Below are 14,915 nucleotides of genomic sequence, written 5' to 3'. Positions count from 1 at the left end.
TTGTTTGAGACTTTTCCAAATTATTTTTTCAAAGACTATTGCTTGTCCTGTATGATCACTAAAGTCTCTGTTCCTTTGGCTTATGTTCAGCTAATGTTTTGACAGAGATTTCCTTAAATGCCAGGAGCTCTTCTAGTCTTTGCAGATTGACTCTGCTCTGGGCCACTCCATCAACACTTACTTAGGCCTGCCATGAAACTAACAATCAGCCCAAGGTTAAATCTTAAGGTCTTCATAAGACTTTTCTGAGCATTCATTTTGCCTTGACGTGTGCTTGGCCTTCTAAGTTACCCTTTTAGCACAGCTTCTTTTGAAGGTTCTGTCTTCCCTAATTTTACTCCAGCTTCTCCTCCAGGCCCTAGATGGTCTATAGTCCATTCAGAATCTTTTGTTCCAGGTATCTGTGGGTCTGTAGCTTTTACAAGCAATCCCTGCTGCTTTTCTGCCTGAATTCTAGATTAGGCAAAATAGAAATAAGCGCATTGTGTTAGTCCTTTGGGTATCCCCTGAAGAGATTAGAACAGATGTCCATAATAATTTGCAGATAAGGTCTGCTCTGCTCCCTCTAGTTTGAAGAGGGAACTGAGAACCAGGCTGATGCCACTTCAAAATCAAGACCACTGTTGTGCAGGGGAGAGAGTGGGGCAAGGGTGAATTAGAATGCCACAGAATTTTCCTCCCATTTAAAGATGTCTTTTTCTTGATTGGCTGTTCACTTGGTTGCTGGAAAGCTTTGACAGTTTTCTAGAGTTATGACAAAGTCAATTCAGACAGTTTCCACTAGTTTTATTTTTTGATATTTCTTTTGGGGGGAAAAAAGCTCGGAGATTCCTAGTCTACCATTTTGTTCTATGTATTTTTAAGCTGTCACATTGCTGAAAGCCTTAGACAGATGGGTGGATAAGCCAGAACACTAAATTAAATGAAACAAAAAGCAAGTTACAGTAGCTTGAAAGTGTTATCAGATTTGAAAATAAAATCACTAAGCCAATAGATTTTACTCAAGCTAAAACTAAACAATGTAGAGACTGACAGGCTTTCCCACTGTCATGGCCTGCTTGTTTTTATAAAGGGAGATGTTTAACTTTCTGTAATCAAAATATTAAGAATAAAAAAAGAGACAGACAACTAAGAGTATATGAAGTTTGTTGAAAGTTAAAGCTTTCCTCAGTCGTGATTGTTCTCAATTATTTCTGAGACTGTACACAGCTACTTTTGCTTAGAGACTATTTTCAGTAGATGCTAGAGGTAGATTATATGAAAGGTAAGTTGAAATGGTCCATTTCAAGAAATCAGGTTTATCTTCAGAAAAGACAAGGAGGACTTAGAAGCAATTGATTCCTCAGCAGAAGCTATAGATAATATCATTATCTGAAAACTGTGCTGGTCATGAACATGTTATGCCATCGAGAGAACCTTCCTAGTACATCTGAACATGCCACAATAAACAAATGACTCGTTCAGAAGCGCCAAGAGGCATTCATTCTCTTCAATCCATCAGTCACACATTGCTGACCTTGTCCATGCAGCTGAGGAGAATCAAAATTTTACATTCGTCCAGTTTAGCTAAATTAATTTTAATGAAAGAAGACGCTCTGCCATTGCTTCTGAGGAATGATAAAAATCTCCCACTTGTTATGAACTCTTGCATCCAAATGCTGTTGTTGGATTAACACTTATTGAACAAGTCTCCATTTTTTTATGCATTATCTCAGACATATAGTATTTTACTTTCATTTTAGAGAAGAAAACATTGAGCTTAATGACTTAAAATCTCTTGACTAAGATCTCAAGACTAGTAAATGATAATATTGGAATTTTTTATGGGTCTTTTGATGCTAAAACCCAAGCTGAGAGTCTTTATGTTGTGCCTCCGATCTGATGCTGAACCTCCCCCATGGAATCAATCTCTCTCTCACCTGTGACTGGCCACTTTATATTTAACAGGAATCCATCCTCAGCTTCATCCCCTTGATCTTAACAGACCTTTACATATTTGATGATGTTCAGCACCCCCTCTCCCCACCCTGGGCCTTTTCTATTCCAAGCTAAATGACTCCTCATTTCTTAACTATCTTCCACAGGTGAGTCTCTATAGTATACCATCACATGCAACAGGGAGAATGACCTGGAAGCTGACAGCATCACTTCTGATGGTACACATCCTAGCTTGAAACTTGGCACCAGCACTTGCTAACTATATGGCTATGAGAATGTTATTTACCTCTCCAAACCTGAGGCTAAAAGTGATACCATCCACAGTGGGCTGATGTGAAGGATGAATGGAATAATCTGTATAAAGATTTAGTAGAGGTTTGATACGTAATTTATGGCAGTTATTACTAATGTTCTTTTTACTCTTTTAAAATATTTTAGTTTGTCTTTTTTCCTCCAAAACCCTAGTACCGAGAACTGTACAAAATATTCCCAGGTTTGTCTGATTAGTTTTGAATACAGTGGGACTATTCCAGATATAAATACTTTATTACCTCTCCAAAAAATCGTAGTACTTTTGTAACCACATCTTTCTGATAACTTAAATAATGCTTACTCTTAATTTAAGCCCTTAAATATTTTTCTCTTTTAGCTTATAGATAGATAAATAGACAGATATAGATAGTCTTACTATTGCTAAGCCACATTCTCTCCAACCTATTTTTCAGAATTTGGATTTTGAAACCCAAGTACAAGGCCTTACATTTTTGTAAATTTTGTCTTCTTAGTTTGAGTTAATTTGGGGTATCAACCAGCTATCTAATTTTTGATACTATTCTTTTTATGCCATCAGCAGATTCTATTAATGTCTTGTATCTTGCTACAAGTAATTGACAAAAACACGACAGATAGCTATTTATAGAGAGTCCTATGACATGCCCCAAGTACCCCGGTGAACCTGTCACTTAACATATATTTACACAACATCAGTGCAGAGTAATAAAAGTTACATTTTTTAGAGCTTACTCTTTTTGAGGCATTGCATAATTTGGTTTATAACAATTAACACTTTCAAGCATTACAAAGAGCTTGAAAATGATCAATGTCCTCATTTTGCTAATAAGGAAACTGAGTCACAGAGAGGCTCACAGATTTTCCCAAGGTCACTCAGAGACCTCATGCTTCTCTAACTCATCAGGATTTATTGCCAACAGCCAATTATCACTGGGAAGGCTGCATCAGACGATGACTTACGAAACAAACAAACGAAGACTCGAGTCCTTTAGAGAATTACTTCCCTATTCTTACATTCCACACTTTCGATCTGTCATCTTGTTTTGGAAATTGTAAAAAAAATTCAAAGCAGTTTGTTACAAGAGTCTTCAAATGACTTTCTGACATTGGGTGATTTGTGCTGTGGATTCTAGAAACACTGCACAAAATCGTTAAGTCCCCCCATCAATATATCATTGTAGGTGAGTGAGAGGCTCATTATGCCCCATTGGATTTAAAACCTGATGATAATTTTACTCATGAGTGTTACAGGTGCCGTACAGATATTATTTTTATTAATATTTAGTATTCTAGATGCAATTTCCAAATGAGATCTGAAGGAGCATGGGAAGGAGATGTGCAAAAGTTAATATATTTTAACTGGTGTCTTAGACATCCATTGAACCTCAGAGGGGATGTGTTGTTTATCTACACATGCTTTTCTTCTCTTTTCATTAATTTAATTTAATTCCATTTATATGTAACCTGAGAGTACCATTCCCCTGCAGTATGCCCACTCCATTTGTAAACTGAATTGAAGTCATCATCCTTGCTTTAATGGCTGTGAAGGACTGAGAAATTAATAGCTCTCTCTTGAATTAGTAAATTATATTTTTCCAAAGAGAGAAAAGTACCTCATAAAAATAAGTGACTAGAGTCACTTTTATTTTATTTTTATAACAAGTCTTTTTATGCTATAGTTTTAAACCGCTTTTTACAATAACATCTTACATTTATATAGCGGTTTATACTTTCTGAAGCACTAGCATGCACATTATCCTATTTTATCTTCAAAACAACCTTCAGACTTAAGTAGAGAAGAGCTAAGAGGAGGGCCGTACTCCAGCCTGAAGAACTAAGATGTGAAATAACTTTTCACAGAGCGACCTGTTGGGCCAGGGTTAGATCTTCCGGCTGCTAGTCTGGAATGTTCTGTGATATTCCCACTGGCCAGGAATAGTCTGATAGAGAAAGTGCTAATGGAAAAAGAGTTTCTTACCAGGATGTGTATCCAGTGATAAAATATTAATATATTGCCAAATCCAATGTGTTCATAATAATAAAATAAGGGAAAGTAAGTCTTTAAGAACATTTTTACCTGAACTGAGGAAAATAATGTACACTTCATATTTTAAAACCTTAATACACACGTGCACATCCAAATAAGCATATTTCTTAATAGTATGAAGAATGAATCCATCTTCTGATTTGAATAAGTAAGTCTAGTTCAAACAGTTACTTTTTTAAGCTGTGTATTTTTAATTAATATTCTAGTTTTATAAGAAAAAAGGAGAGTATACACTAGCTTGCCTTTTGTTTTTTAAAAAACTTCCTTTTAACATATTCCTCCGTTTTCATTAATCACTAGATATGCTGATTATCCTAAGTACCATGTGCTGTATAGAGTTCTTATAATATCTATTTACACTACTTCAGGGAGACGCACTTTGTTTCCAGAGTTCACAAAATCTTACGTATACATAAGTAAATTTCCCATGATGTTTGCTGAGTTCAGTCATACAGAAACACATTTTGGTTTTTTTGAGTACCTATTATGTCCCAGGCGCCATCCTAAGTGATGGAGTTAAAAAGATAAATAATACACAGACTGCCCAGTCTCTGCCCTTGGGAGGGAGACACTTTAACCACTAATGATAAGATAGTACAAAGCAAATATAAAGTGCTGTGGGAAGAGCAACCGCAAAATTATTAATTCGTCCTGAATTCTTCAGGAGGACATTGCAGAGGACAGAATATTTTGTTTGTTGAGTTTTGAGCTGAGTAGGAGACTGCCAACAAATCTGGGAGCAGGAAATGCCAGTGAAAGAAGTAGTGGAGCAGAGCCAGAGATGCTGGAGCCCACCAAGGAGGGTCAGAGAGTGAGAGAGGAATTGGGGGCAGAGGGAGGTTTGGGGGCAGGGAATAAGAAACTTGAAAGGAGAAGCTAGAAATTATTAAGTTTATGTCACGTGAATTGTGAAACCATCAAAGAAAAAAGTAAACAATGAAATTCAATCAGAATAGAAAAGTATTACCAAGATGCTTTAAGATATTTTATGTATATGAAGAATAGAAACTCAATGAAACTAACTTAAATCTCATGATCTTCCCCAACACACACACACACACACACACACACACACACCACCCAAGGGCACAAGCTTTTCCTAGTGGCCAAGGCCAGGAAGTACACTCAGGAAAACTCACAAACATCATGGAAGAAAGAAGCCTGGAAGGCTCTCAGGGACCCAGGAGACTTCCGTTCCTTTCTCTCTTTGGGCCTTGTGGGTCTCTCTGTTTACAGATCTGCTAACCACTTTGTTCTCTTTCTCCACAAATTGTCTCCTTGACCATGGCAGACAATGGATGCTCCACACTCCTGAGTTTGCATGTGCTCTTAATTTGAGGTCTGTGCAGTGTGATTTGTGATGAGATACTCTGACTGAGCTAGGTTGCACTAGCCAAATGGAATAATGTTTTGTGGCAGGGCGTGGAACAAGATTGTTTTTCGAGGCTCTTTGCTATAGTTGAAGGGACATGGGGCATGCTAGATCTTGGTTAAAAGCACAGATGCTGAATCCAAATTGTCTACATTCAAATCCCAACTTCAACTTGCTTGTTACGCGACCTTGGGCAATCTACTTGACACCAGTTGTTATAAACCACATTACCACCATTTTACTTGGATAGGACCACTGAGGCACAGAGAAGTTAAATAACCAGTTCGGTGTATGCATGGATAAGGGCATAGCTTTGCAGTCCAGCGCTTGAGCACAGGCTCGTAACCACTGTTATTCCAATTGTAAGGGAACACATTTAAATACTTTATTTGCTTTGCTAAGACATTTAAAAATATTTCTTTGCTATCTAAAGAGGACTGCAGTCAGGCTGGTAAGTTAATGATAGAGCAGTGAGGGAGAAAGAGTTGGAAAAGAAGGTACTTTACCTATAAAAATAGAATCTCTGAAAGAAAATAGTATAATGAAAACTTTTTGCATCACTTTCTATTTAAAAGTGTTTTTTTCCAATATGTATATTTGTGGTTCCAGATGTATCTTTCCGTGAAAAATAGCCTTTAATATATTTCTAGTAAACGACTTGGATAGCAAATTCTTCCTAATTCCTTTACTCTCCTCAACTCCAAAAGACTAGCTCACTGTCAAATTCTGGATAATTGTGAAAATATGTAGGCTAGTTTTATAACATTATTTATCTTTATTGCTGAAAACCCAGCAGGTGAAGAAAAATGAAGACAATTTGGTAAATAATGGATGCAGAGATGACTTATTGTTTTTCTGCAATGAGAAATAAGCACAGTTTATTATGTGACCTTTCTTCAAGCACCTGTCAAGAACTCAGAAGTAATAAAGCTTTAACTTGCAAAGAGTGACTGATTAAAAATAGATATACACTTAAAATGTTGTATCTCTTTATTAAAAGCTAATTTTCTATTTGTGTGTCCACAGAAATAATGGGAGATATAATTTCTCTCTCAAAAAACCTCATGACAATCCCCTACATAAGGCACGCCAACTCATCTATATTTTCTCATTACATTTTTCGGATATACTTCAGTATAAAATGCATTAAAAATAAGATGTTCTGTAACGTACGTGTGTCTTTTTCTCCTTTTCAAAAGGTCATCTTGGATTCTGATCATTTTTCTCCTTGTGGGGCTTGAAGGTAGAAGGATCTTTTGACTTTTAAGGTTCCTTAGTGTTCAGCTCCAGGCTTTTATTTCTATTAATAGGCAAAGTCTTACGAATTTCTTTTCAAATATCAATTCTAGGATTTCATCTAATTAGGACATTTTGAAACTAGATGTATACAGCACAGCACCTTAGAACGACCATGCATGCCATTAAATATTATTGCAGTGACACTTCAGGAACGCTTCGTTAAACAATTTGGTGTATTGAAAAGATTTTCTTTTGTTTAACCCTCTTGGTGTTCTAAATTTTTAAGATGACTCACAAACAAGACAAGATGAGTTTTGTTTTAAAGGCATAAATATTTAACACATGTTCCCTTTGTCAGGCCAAGTTTTTATTAAGATCTTAAATAAACGTTCTTTTCACAGGGAAAGTTCTTATTAAATATAACAGCAGAAATGCTTTCTCAAAGAAATACAAAATTAATAAAATTAATGTAAACACAAAAATCGTAAGCCAAGTGACAACAGCAGAGTTTACTTATTGTGGCATATGGAAGGAACTGTTTTCTATTTTTATTTTATTTTCTATAAAGAAAATGAGAAACTATTTTATAGAAAACACTCGTTTAAATGTGTAATTAACAGGATGCCGACGTATCGTCCTACAAAAGAACGAATATACTGGGTTCCGGGGATCAAAATTATCGCTTGACCAAACACACATACACAATGAACACACACAAATGATAGTAAAATCTTTCAGTTTCTAAAAATGTCAGAAATGAGAGAGAGGTTTTCTTTGAATTTCATAAACAATAATCTCATAAGCTTTTAAGTAAAGCTAATCATCTAAAAAAGAAGAAAAATTAAGAAAATAGGAGTAATCCTTTATTAAAATATATTCTATGCCAGGTGCAGTTTTGTTTTGTTTTCATACTTTGATGCAACTGTTTGGCTTTGAGTTTTGAAAGGTTTTCTTAGAAACTGCATTTTACTTCCTTTTGCTTCTTATTAAGCCTAAGCTCTGAGGGAATTGGGAAAAAAAGTAGAAATAAAGAAAGAAAAAGGGAAAAAAATCCCAAATAATGAAAGCTTCTGGGGATAAATTACTAAGTGTTTAAAACTTTTTAAAAGAATATATGTTCCACAGCTCTTTCTTTTCTTCCTTAAAATGATCAGGGTTTGAAAACCCTTCTCGGTTTCTTCAATAAGAAATAAATGGCCTTATTTTCATTCAGAAGAAACCTTACATTGCAATTTATTTGCAAACTGACTCAAAACATTTGACATAAATAATTCTTCTAGGACATCCTAGTCGCAACTGAAAAACAAAAGAACAGAAAAATTTGGTTGTGTGCTCCTTTGAATTACCAATTTTAAGCGCAGTGCTCAGGTATGTTTTTATTGCTTCCAGAAGAAATAATCAAAAATTGTGTGCGTGTGTCTGCGTGTGTATGAAAGAGAGAGAAAGAATGCATGTGTGTATGTGTATGTATGTCTTGGGTTCGCTTTGCATACTGCTAACTCACCTGGTTGGTCTGATTGCGGACATGATAGGAAAGCCAGACCAAACATAACCGGGGAACAAGGGAATTTACCAGAGAAAGCTGAGAATCAGGGATAAGAAGTTGTATTCGTTCTGTAGCCATCTCATCACAGAATAGATGGCTTTGTGCTACATTGAGGATATTAGAGGTTCAAAGATTAATAAAAATTACAAGTTTGTTTTTGTAAGTCTCCTAAACGATATCAATCATTGAGTCCATCACATTTGGTGGGGAGGGGAGCACTCTCCCCAGCACTGGTGGAGTGAGGTAAAATTAGAATTATATAAAAATCTAAAAACGTATTGTCAATTCACACTGTACCTTTCTGTATTCTCTTCTTTGTTTTTCTGTTTTTCTACACCACTTTCTTAAGACATACATACACACATACACACCTTCTGACACCATATAAATGCTGGTAACGCATAACCATACAAATTATTCCTAAGTCTTCGCTTTATTTCATTCTTTAAAACTACATTATAGTGAATGAGATGGATGCATAATTGCATTTGTGTCATTACTCATCTGTACCTTCAGCCTACAGTAAGGCCTGACTTTTAAAATATAGAATTTAGGATTTAGAAACTTCTACGTTTGATGTTAAAGCATGTGAAATGCGTCCTGTACCTTTAATATGTAAATCTATTGAAATCCAGCCCTCCACACTGCGAGGGTCTCCCCGCTTATTACTTTATGACATTTCCAGGCTGAAGGTGCAGGAGGGGCTCACATTAATTTGCTTTATGTTTGACTAGAGAAGCTTCCCATAACTATTAGAGCCCACCTCAGGCCCACTTCATTTTAGACTTGTTGTCAGTCATTTGAGAGTGAGCTGGCCTGTGGCCTGGGAAGAATAAACACATCATATATTAGGTAAAGCTTTGATGTATGGGGCTTGCCGAATGCCAACACCTCTTTCTGAGGATACAGAAGATCAGAAAGTGGGAATGAGATTAGGGTAGGAAGGATTATTAAGGACAGGGGTCCAGCTAGTTTTCCTGGAATACTCCAGCTCAGAATAAACTGAGTGGGCAAAGGCGGTATTGGTTTCATTTTTGCTTTGGTGTGTTTGTGATGGTCACTCTGAAAAGAGAAATAGGATAGGGCACACATTATTTATTTCTCTTTCCAATTATTAAACCTGAAATTGAACAAAACATTTAAGAACTGATATCGCAAGTTAATTTGGAACATTTCAGTCTCAACTACTCTTAACAAATGGTTGAGAATTGACTAGTTTCTCTGAGTCAGTATTTGAATCCACATATTCCATCTTTTCATACTCTCAAATGATCTGTTTTACACATTTTTAAAAGTAGATTTTTAGAAAAAAATCAACTTTTGTTTTAGAGAACGGAAAAGTGATTTTTTGTTCCAGAAATTACAAATAGCTTTTTCTCTCCCGGAGCTACAGAATGAATTAGTGACTGCTATGTTTTTAAGTTGGGAAGTCAATGAATTACAGCAGTATTTAGTGAGAAGTTTCAAAATTTCAGTAAAAGGAAGTTTCACCCAGAGGGATCTGTTTTATTTTTCCATATGTTCGACATCAATTTATTCTAGCTTCTCTCTACTTCATCTTGAAATGATTGTCTGTTAGTCTGATTTGAACACAAACACTTCCACTCATGTTGCATCTGGTTTTGATGCTAGGCTACATGTTACGTATCAAGTAATTATTTCATACAGCTTTAATACTCTTCAGAGTCTTGAGAATCCCAACGAATGATGATGGACGTATATTATTATCTCACAGGTTGTATTAAGCGGCCATATCTCACATCCTAATTGCAGTGCCACTGTGCACGCCTTCCTTGCTTTGGGTCCCTTATGTCCACGAATGGTTTCCTCTCCTATTCCGTCTGTCATCTTGGTTAAAGAAACACCACATTGCCTGCTTTTTTTCCTTCTGAATGAATCAAGGAAGCTCCATTTGGTAAAAGGAAGACACTGTTTATGAAATTACAAATTAAAATCTCTTATTACTCTCCCTAGGGCTACAAATCTGAGCCTATTGGAGGGAGTCAGCCCCGCTAGAGGGCTATCCTTCTCCTCTGTTATTTGCCTTAAACAATCTAACAGCACATTTTTTACTTAGTTAAAAGAAATGAGGAAAACAGGGTAAGTTGAATTTAGTAGAAGTGGTTTTATGATATATATGTATATGCCGAAAATTATATATACGTGAATATCAAGCAAATTATATATATAAAGCAAAGGAATATGTAAATGTTTCTACACATTTTAAATAACCCAGAAATAACAGTGAGCCACAATGATGAAACTATTTGGCGGTTACAATAAATAAAGACTAAAACAAAACAGTTTCTGTCCTAGAAGAATGGGAAAAAATAAGAGTAGAAAAATCCACATTTGAGTTCCAATTTTCTTGCAGATGGATCAAGACTAATAGTTTCTTTTCTTGAGTCATCATGATTAATAAATAAATACCATTCTTACTTTCTTTCTATGGACCTCTCCATGTTGGTTAGGGTATCTTGAAATATCTAAAAGGGATAGGATTAAACATCTTAAAATCACGTGTACTCATGTGTTTGTAGCATTTATAACAGTTAACATTTACCTACTGCTTACATTAGCTGACCACTGGGTTAAGGACTTTTCCTGCCTACCATGGTCCCAACCACCGAGATTGAGTTACTTTTAGCAATATCCATCAAGTCATTTAGTTTCAGAAAATTAGAAAAATAAAATAAAATGAAGATGTCCGTGAATGGCTCTCCATACTGACATCGTCTTATCAACATTGCCAATAAGGTTTTATCAGCTTCAAGCATGAGGCAATTCTATCTTATTAGTGTGAAAACTAATGAAAGATCATCCTGACAATGATAATTAATTGCAGTTGTTGACAAGGACTCGGTTCCTCTGTGCTCCCTTTTCTGTAGCTCTTTCTCAGTCTTTCAGCTCTCCTCTCTCAATTAGACATATGAAGAGTGTGCCCCCCCTCCTTTGAGAAAGAAGCTTTTAGATTAATCATATTATCTTAAGGTTCCAAATCTCCATGCCTGCGTGACCTTTCTTCCGTTAGAATCCATTATCTTAAACTATCACAATAATCCTGGCTTTAGGGAGGGAGAGAGGGAAGAAGAATCAAACCTAATAGATGGCAAATAAGATTAATCTATGATCTAAGTGCCGATTACACTTGGCCCTGCCCTTGAACACCCAGGTGTAACCTTGAAATTCACATCCGCTAAGACACGGCAATTGGATTGAGTGTCCCTCAAGGCCTTGAGGGCAGCTGGCCAAACTTTACCCATTACTCCCCAGCGAGTTTCTGAGCTGTCTCAACCTCCAACTCTTTTTACTTGTGGAATTTGGCAGCTGTGCCTTTTCATGTTTGTTTTGGGATAGTTCACATTTTTTAGATAAAATACTTATTTTGGGTCCTTGATTTTTGTTTGTCAGAAGCACCCGGCCATGGAGGGAATGAACTTTTACCTGGACCTCACAAGAGGAAAACAAATGATCCAGCTCCTCAAAATCTGATAGCGGCACCAAAATAAATTCAAGTCTTTGCTTCTTTCAAAACACTGACATACTGATCCTTCGAACGACATGTGTTTAAGAACAACCAAGAGGAGGAAAAAATCCCCCTGCAACATTTGTCTTCTGAACTTTGAGCTGATTATTTTTCTTCCACATGGCCTGGGGTCTTAGAAAGGACACCCTTTTGGTAAGATGGAACATGACATCGGCAAGTTCGAGCTACTGGTGACATGGACAGGAAAAAGGATTGTGCTTAGAGAAAGCAGTTTCAGCCAAAGAGAAATATCAGGGGGTCAAATAGAGAAAGGAAACCAAATCATAATGCGTTCTCATTAAAAATTGGCCAAGTCTCTTACAATTCAAAGTTGACCAGATAGAATGTTCTCTCCTCATGAATCTGTGCAGTCAGACCTCAGAATGTGTTGACACTATGGAAGATAGAATATGCTGAAACCCAAAATAAAGCTGAGAAGCAAAAGTTAGGTCTAAACAAGAAAAAACAAGTAGTCTTCAAAAAGATTAGAGGCAAAACTTGGTGGGCAGAAAATATGACCATTTCTTCTGAAAAACAGAGCAAAATAAAAAATGCGGGAGACACCCATTAAGGAGCCCATCCCTAATCATTCTTATCAGCATCAAGCTGATCTCAGGATTCTCCCTCTGGCGTAGCCTCGACCACAATTTCTCTCTCAAAACAGAGCCACTTCGGCACGGTTAGTTCTGAAAAGCCTTTCTTGATTGTTTCCACAAAAATGAACAAAAATTTATCCTTAGTTCATATTGAGACCTTTAGGACAAGGACCTCAGCTCCACAGTTCCTGAGTGGTTATTCTGTAATTTTCTAACTTGATTCCTAAGATATCAAAAATAAATTCAACCTTATAAGTAATTTGTTTCTTTTTTTGTCTTTCAGAATTAAATTACTATATTATTTTTTTTTCCTTAATAGGTTTAATATGCAGGTCTAGAAATAAAATTTTTCAGGGACCACCTTTTGGGACTTAGTTCTGAAACTCAATTCTTTCAAAGACCTGCCTGAGAAGACATCATGGATCCAGACGAGCTGCAGGATCTTGGACTTTTTTCATAATATCTCTGAGTCTCAGTTTGCACAAAAGCAAAAAGCGATCTGGAAGTAATTCTGTGTCTATTCTGGCTTGAGGATTCAGTAACTGTGTATATAAAAGTGTGTGATAATGGCTGGCTGAGTGAGTTGCATCGCAGCTCTGCTGCTTATCAGCTGTGTGACCCTGGGTAAATTGCTTAACTACTCCGCATTTTAATTTTCTCATCTCAGAGTGGGAATATAATAGTATTTCCCATAGAGTAATTTTGTGAGGGCTTAAATGAGTTAAAAGAGGTAAATTGCTTAGAAGATATTTAATAAATACTATATAACTGTTTGCTATTGTTATTTTGTTATTGTCCTCGTTTTGGCCATTATTAGGGTCTTGGTGGATGACACTTTTTTTTTTTCTTGCTATGAACTTGAGAACACTGGAAAACAACCATACTACTGGTTTCTTAGGTTTTTGTAAGGATCGCACCTGAAATAACATCAACAAAATGAAGGAATCTGGACGCTCTGGTAAACACACAAAGGATTCTTCGAGGCCTCCGTTCTCTTGTGCGACAGGACACTGGCATTTTGACTGAACGAGGAGCCCTTGTCAGCTGTCCGGGGAGGGTTAACTCACACCTCAGCGGGAGCCTCACGCCATTAAGTCAGGGAGAGTAATGAAATTTCATTTAATTTGTCAGGAAGAAAGTGCTAATGTTAAAAGGCATTTAATAAAAAAGGGAGAGATTCTTTGAAAGGGAGTCCTTAAGTAATTGCTTCAAGTGTCTTAGGCCTACTCACCAGAATATTTACATTAGTGTCTTACAGAGCCAGAGTGTAATTAAATTAGCGCAGCATTTACATTCCCTGTCTTTTTTTTTTAAGGAAGTGTGATTTTATTAATAATCCTTCTTTAAAAAAGAAAATGACTTGATCTAATCAAATTAGATGTTGGTGTTTTTTTGAAATGTTCTTACTGAGGGAATTGCCGAGTGAGAGTTGCATGTGTGTCACAGAAAGAGGAGCTGGCTCCAGCGTGGAGTGGCTGTGCTCATTCCTCATTTCCACTTGGAAAGACGCCATCTTTTATCTTCTCAGACCTGACATGGCGAGTCAGGTCAGCAAGCGCGGACTGTCAGCATATTGCTGTGGATATCCTTGCTTGTCGAGCCCAGTTCTCGTTTCAGCTCATCTGGGAGGAGAGGATGCATATGGATGTGTGAGTGAAAGGAAGTACTTGTGAAGCGGGGTGAGCAGGCTCATCCCTCATCACTCCCCCTGTGTGCAGGAGGAAGCTCAGCGCCATCACCACCAATGGCAAGAGAAGATAACTAATGTGCTGGGAGTGGTGGGTGGCCCATGGGACCACGGCCAGATGGATTTGGACCTCCAAAGGCAGGTCACATTTGGGAAAAAGATTCTCAAACATTTCTTTGGAAGTAACCTGCTGCTGTTTTCCAAACTGATTTATGGAAGGTTCTCACACGTGAATCTGTGCACAAATATCATGTGAATGTCGTACTTTTATCAAGTTTGTCTTCTGTGAGGGTGTAGTGTACGCACATAGGTTGCTGAGGTGAAGATAAAGTAAGTAAAGATATATAAAAGAAGATAGAAATATATCTTATATAGTTGATTGCAAGATTAAATGAGGTCAGGTTATTGGAAAAGTTTCTAAATAATAAGGCGCTGATAATTCAAGCTATTATTATGCTACAGCTGGAGTGATTTTAGTAACGCGCAAATCACATCATTTCACCCTTCTTACTATTGTTCAACAGCTTTCACTGCCCTCAGGAAAAGCCTGAACATTTTAGTAAGCCATGCATTGCCTCTGCTAATTTCCAAAGTCTCATCCTTCATAAATCTGCTCTTCAAAATATCAGGTCTTCAATATTTAAGAACCCCCTCACCTCTGGATCCTCACATG

General features: G+C 36.9%; 1 long non-coding RNA gene across 1 annotated transcript in view; it reads left to right on the top strand.

Moving 5' to 3' along the window:
* The window catches only part of LOC103552028 (uncharacterized), a 78,695-nt gene extending 65,367 nt beyond the window's left edge, over window positions 1-13,328 (top strand). The window contains exon 4 of the long non-coding RNA XR_545146.2: window positions 11,845-13,328. This is a non-coding gene — a long non-coding RNA (uncharacterized lncRNA). The remainder of the gene's footprint in view (window positions 1-11,844) is intronic.
* Window positions 13,329-14,915: the final 1,587 nt, after the last annotated feature.

The sequence above is a fragment of the Equus przewalskii genome, chromosome 1 (assembly GCF_037783145.1).
Source record: "Equus przewalskii isolate Varuska chromosome 1, EquPr2, whole genome shotgun sequence".
Lineage (NCBI taxonomy): Eukaryota > Metazoa > Chordata > Mammalia > Perissodactyla > Equidae > Equus > Equus przewalskii.
The sequence above is the reverse complement of the archived record's forward strand: the minus strand, read 5'-3'. Positions and strand labels throughout refer to the sequence as shown.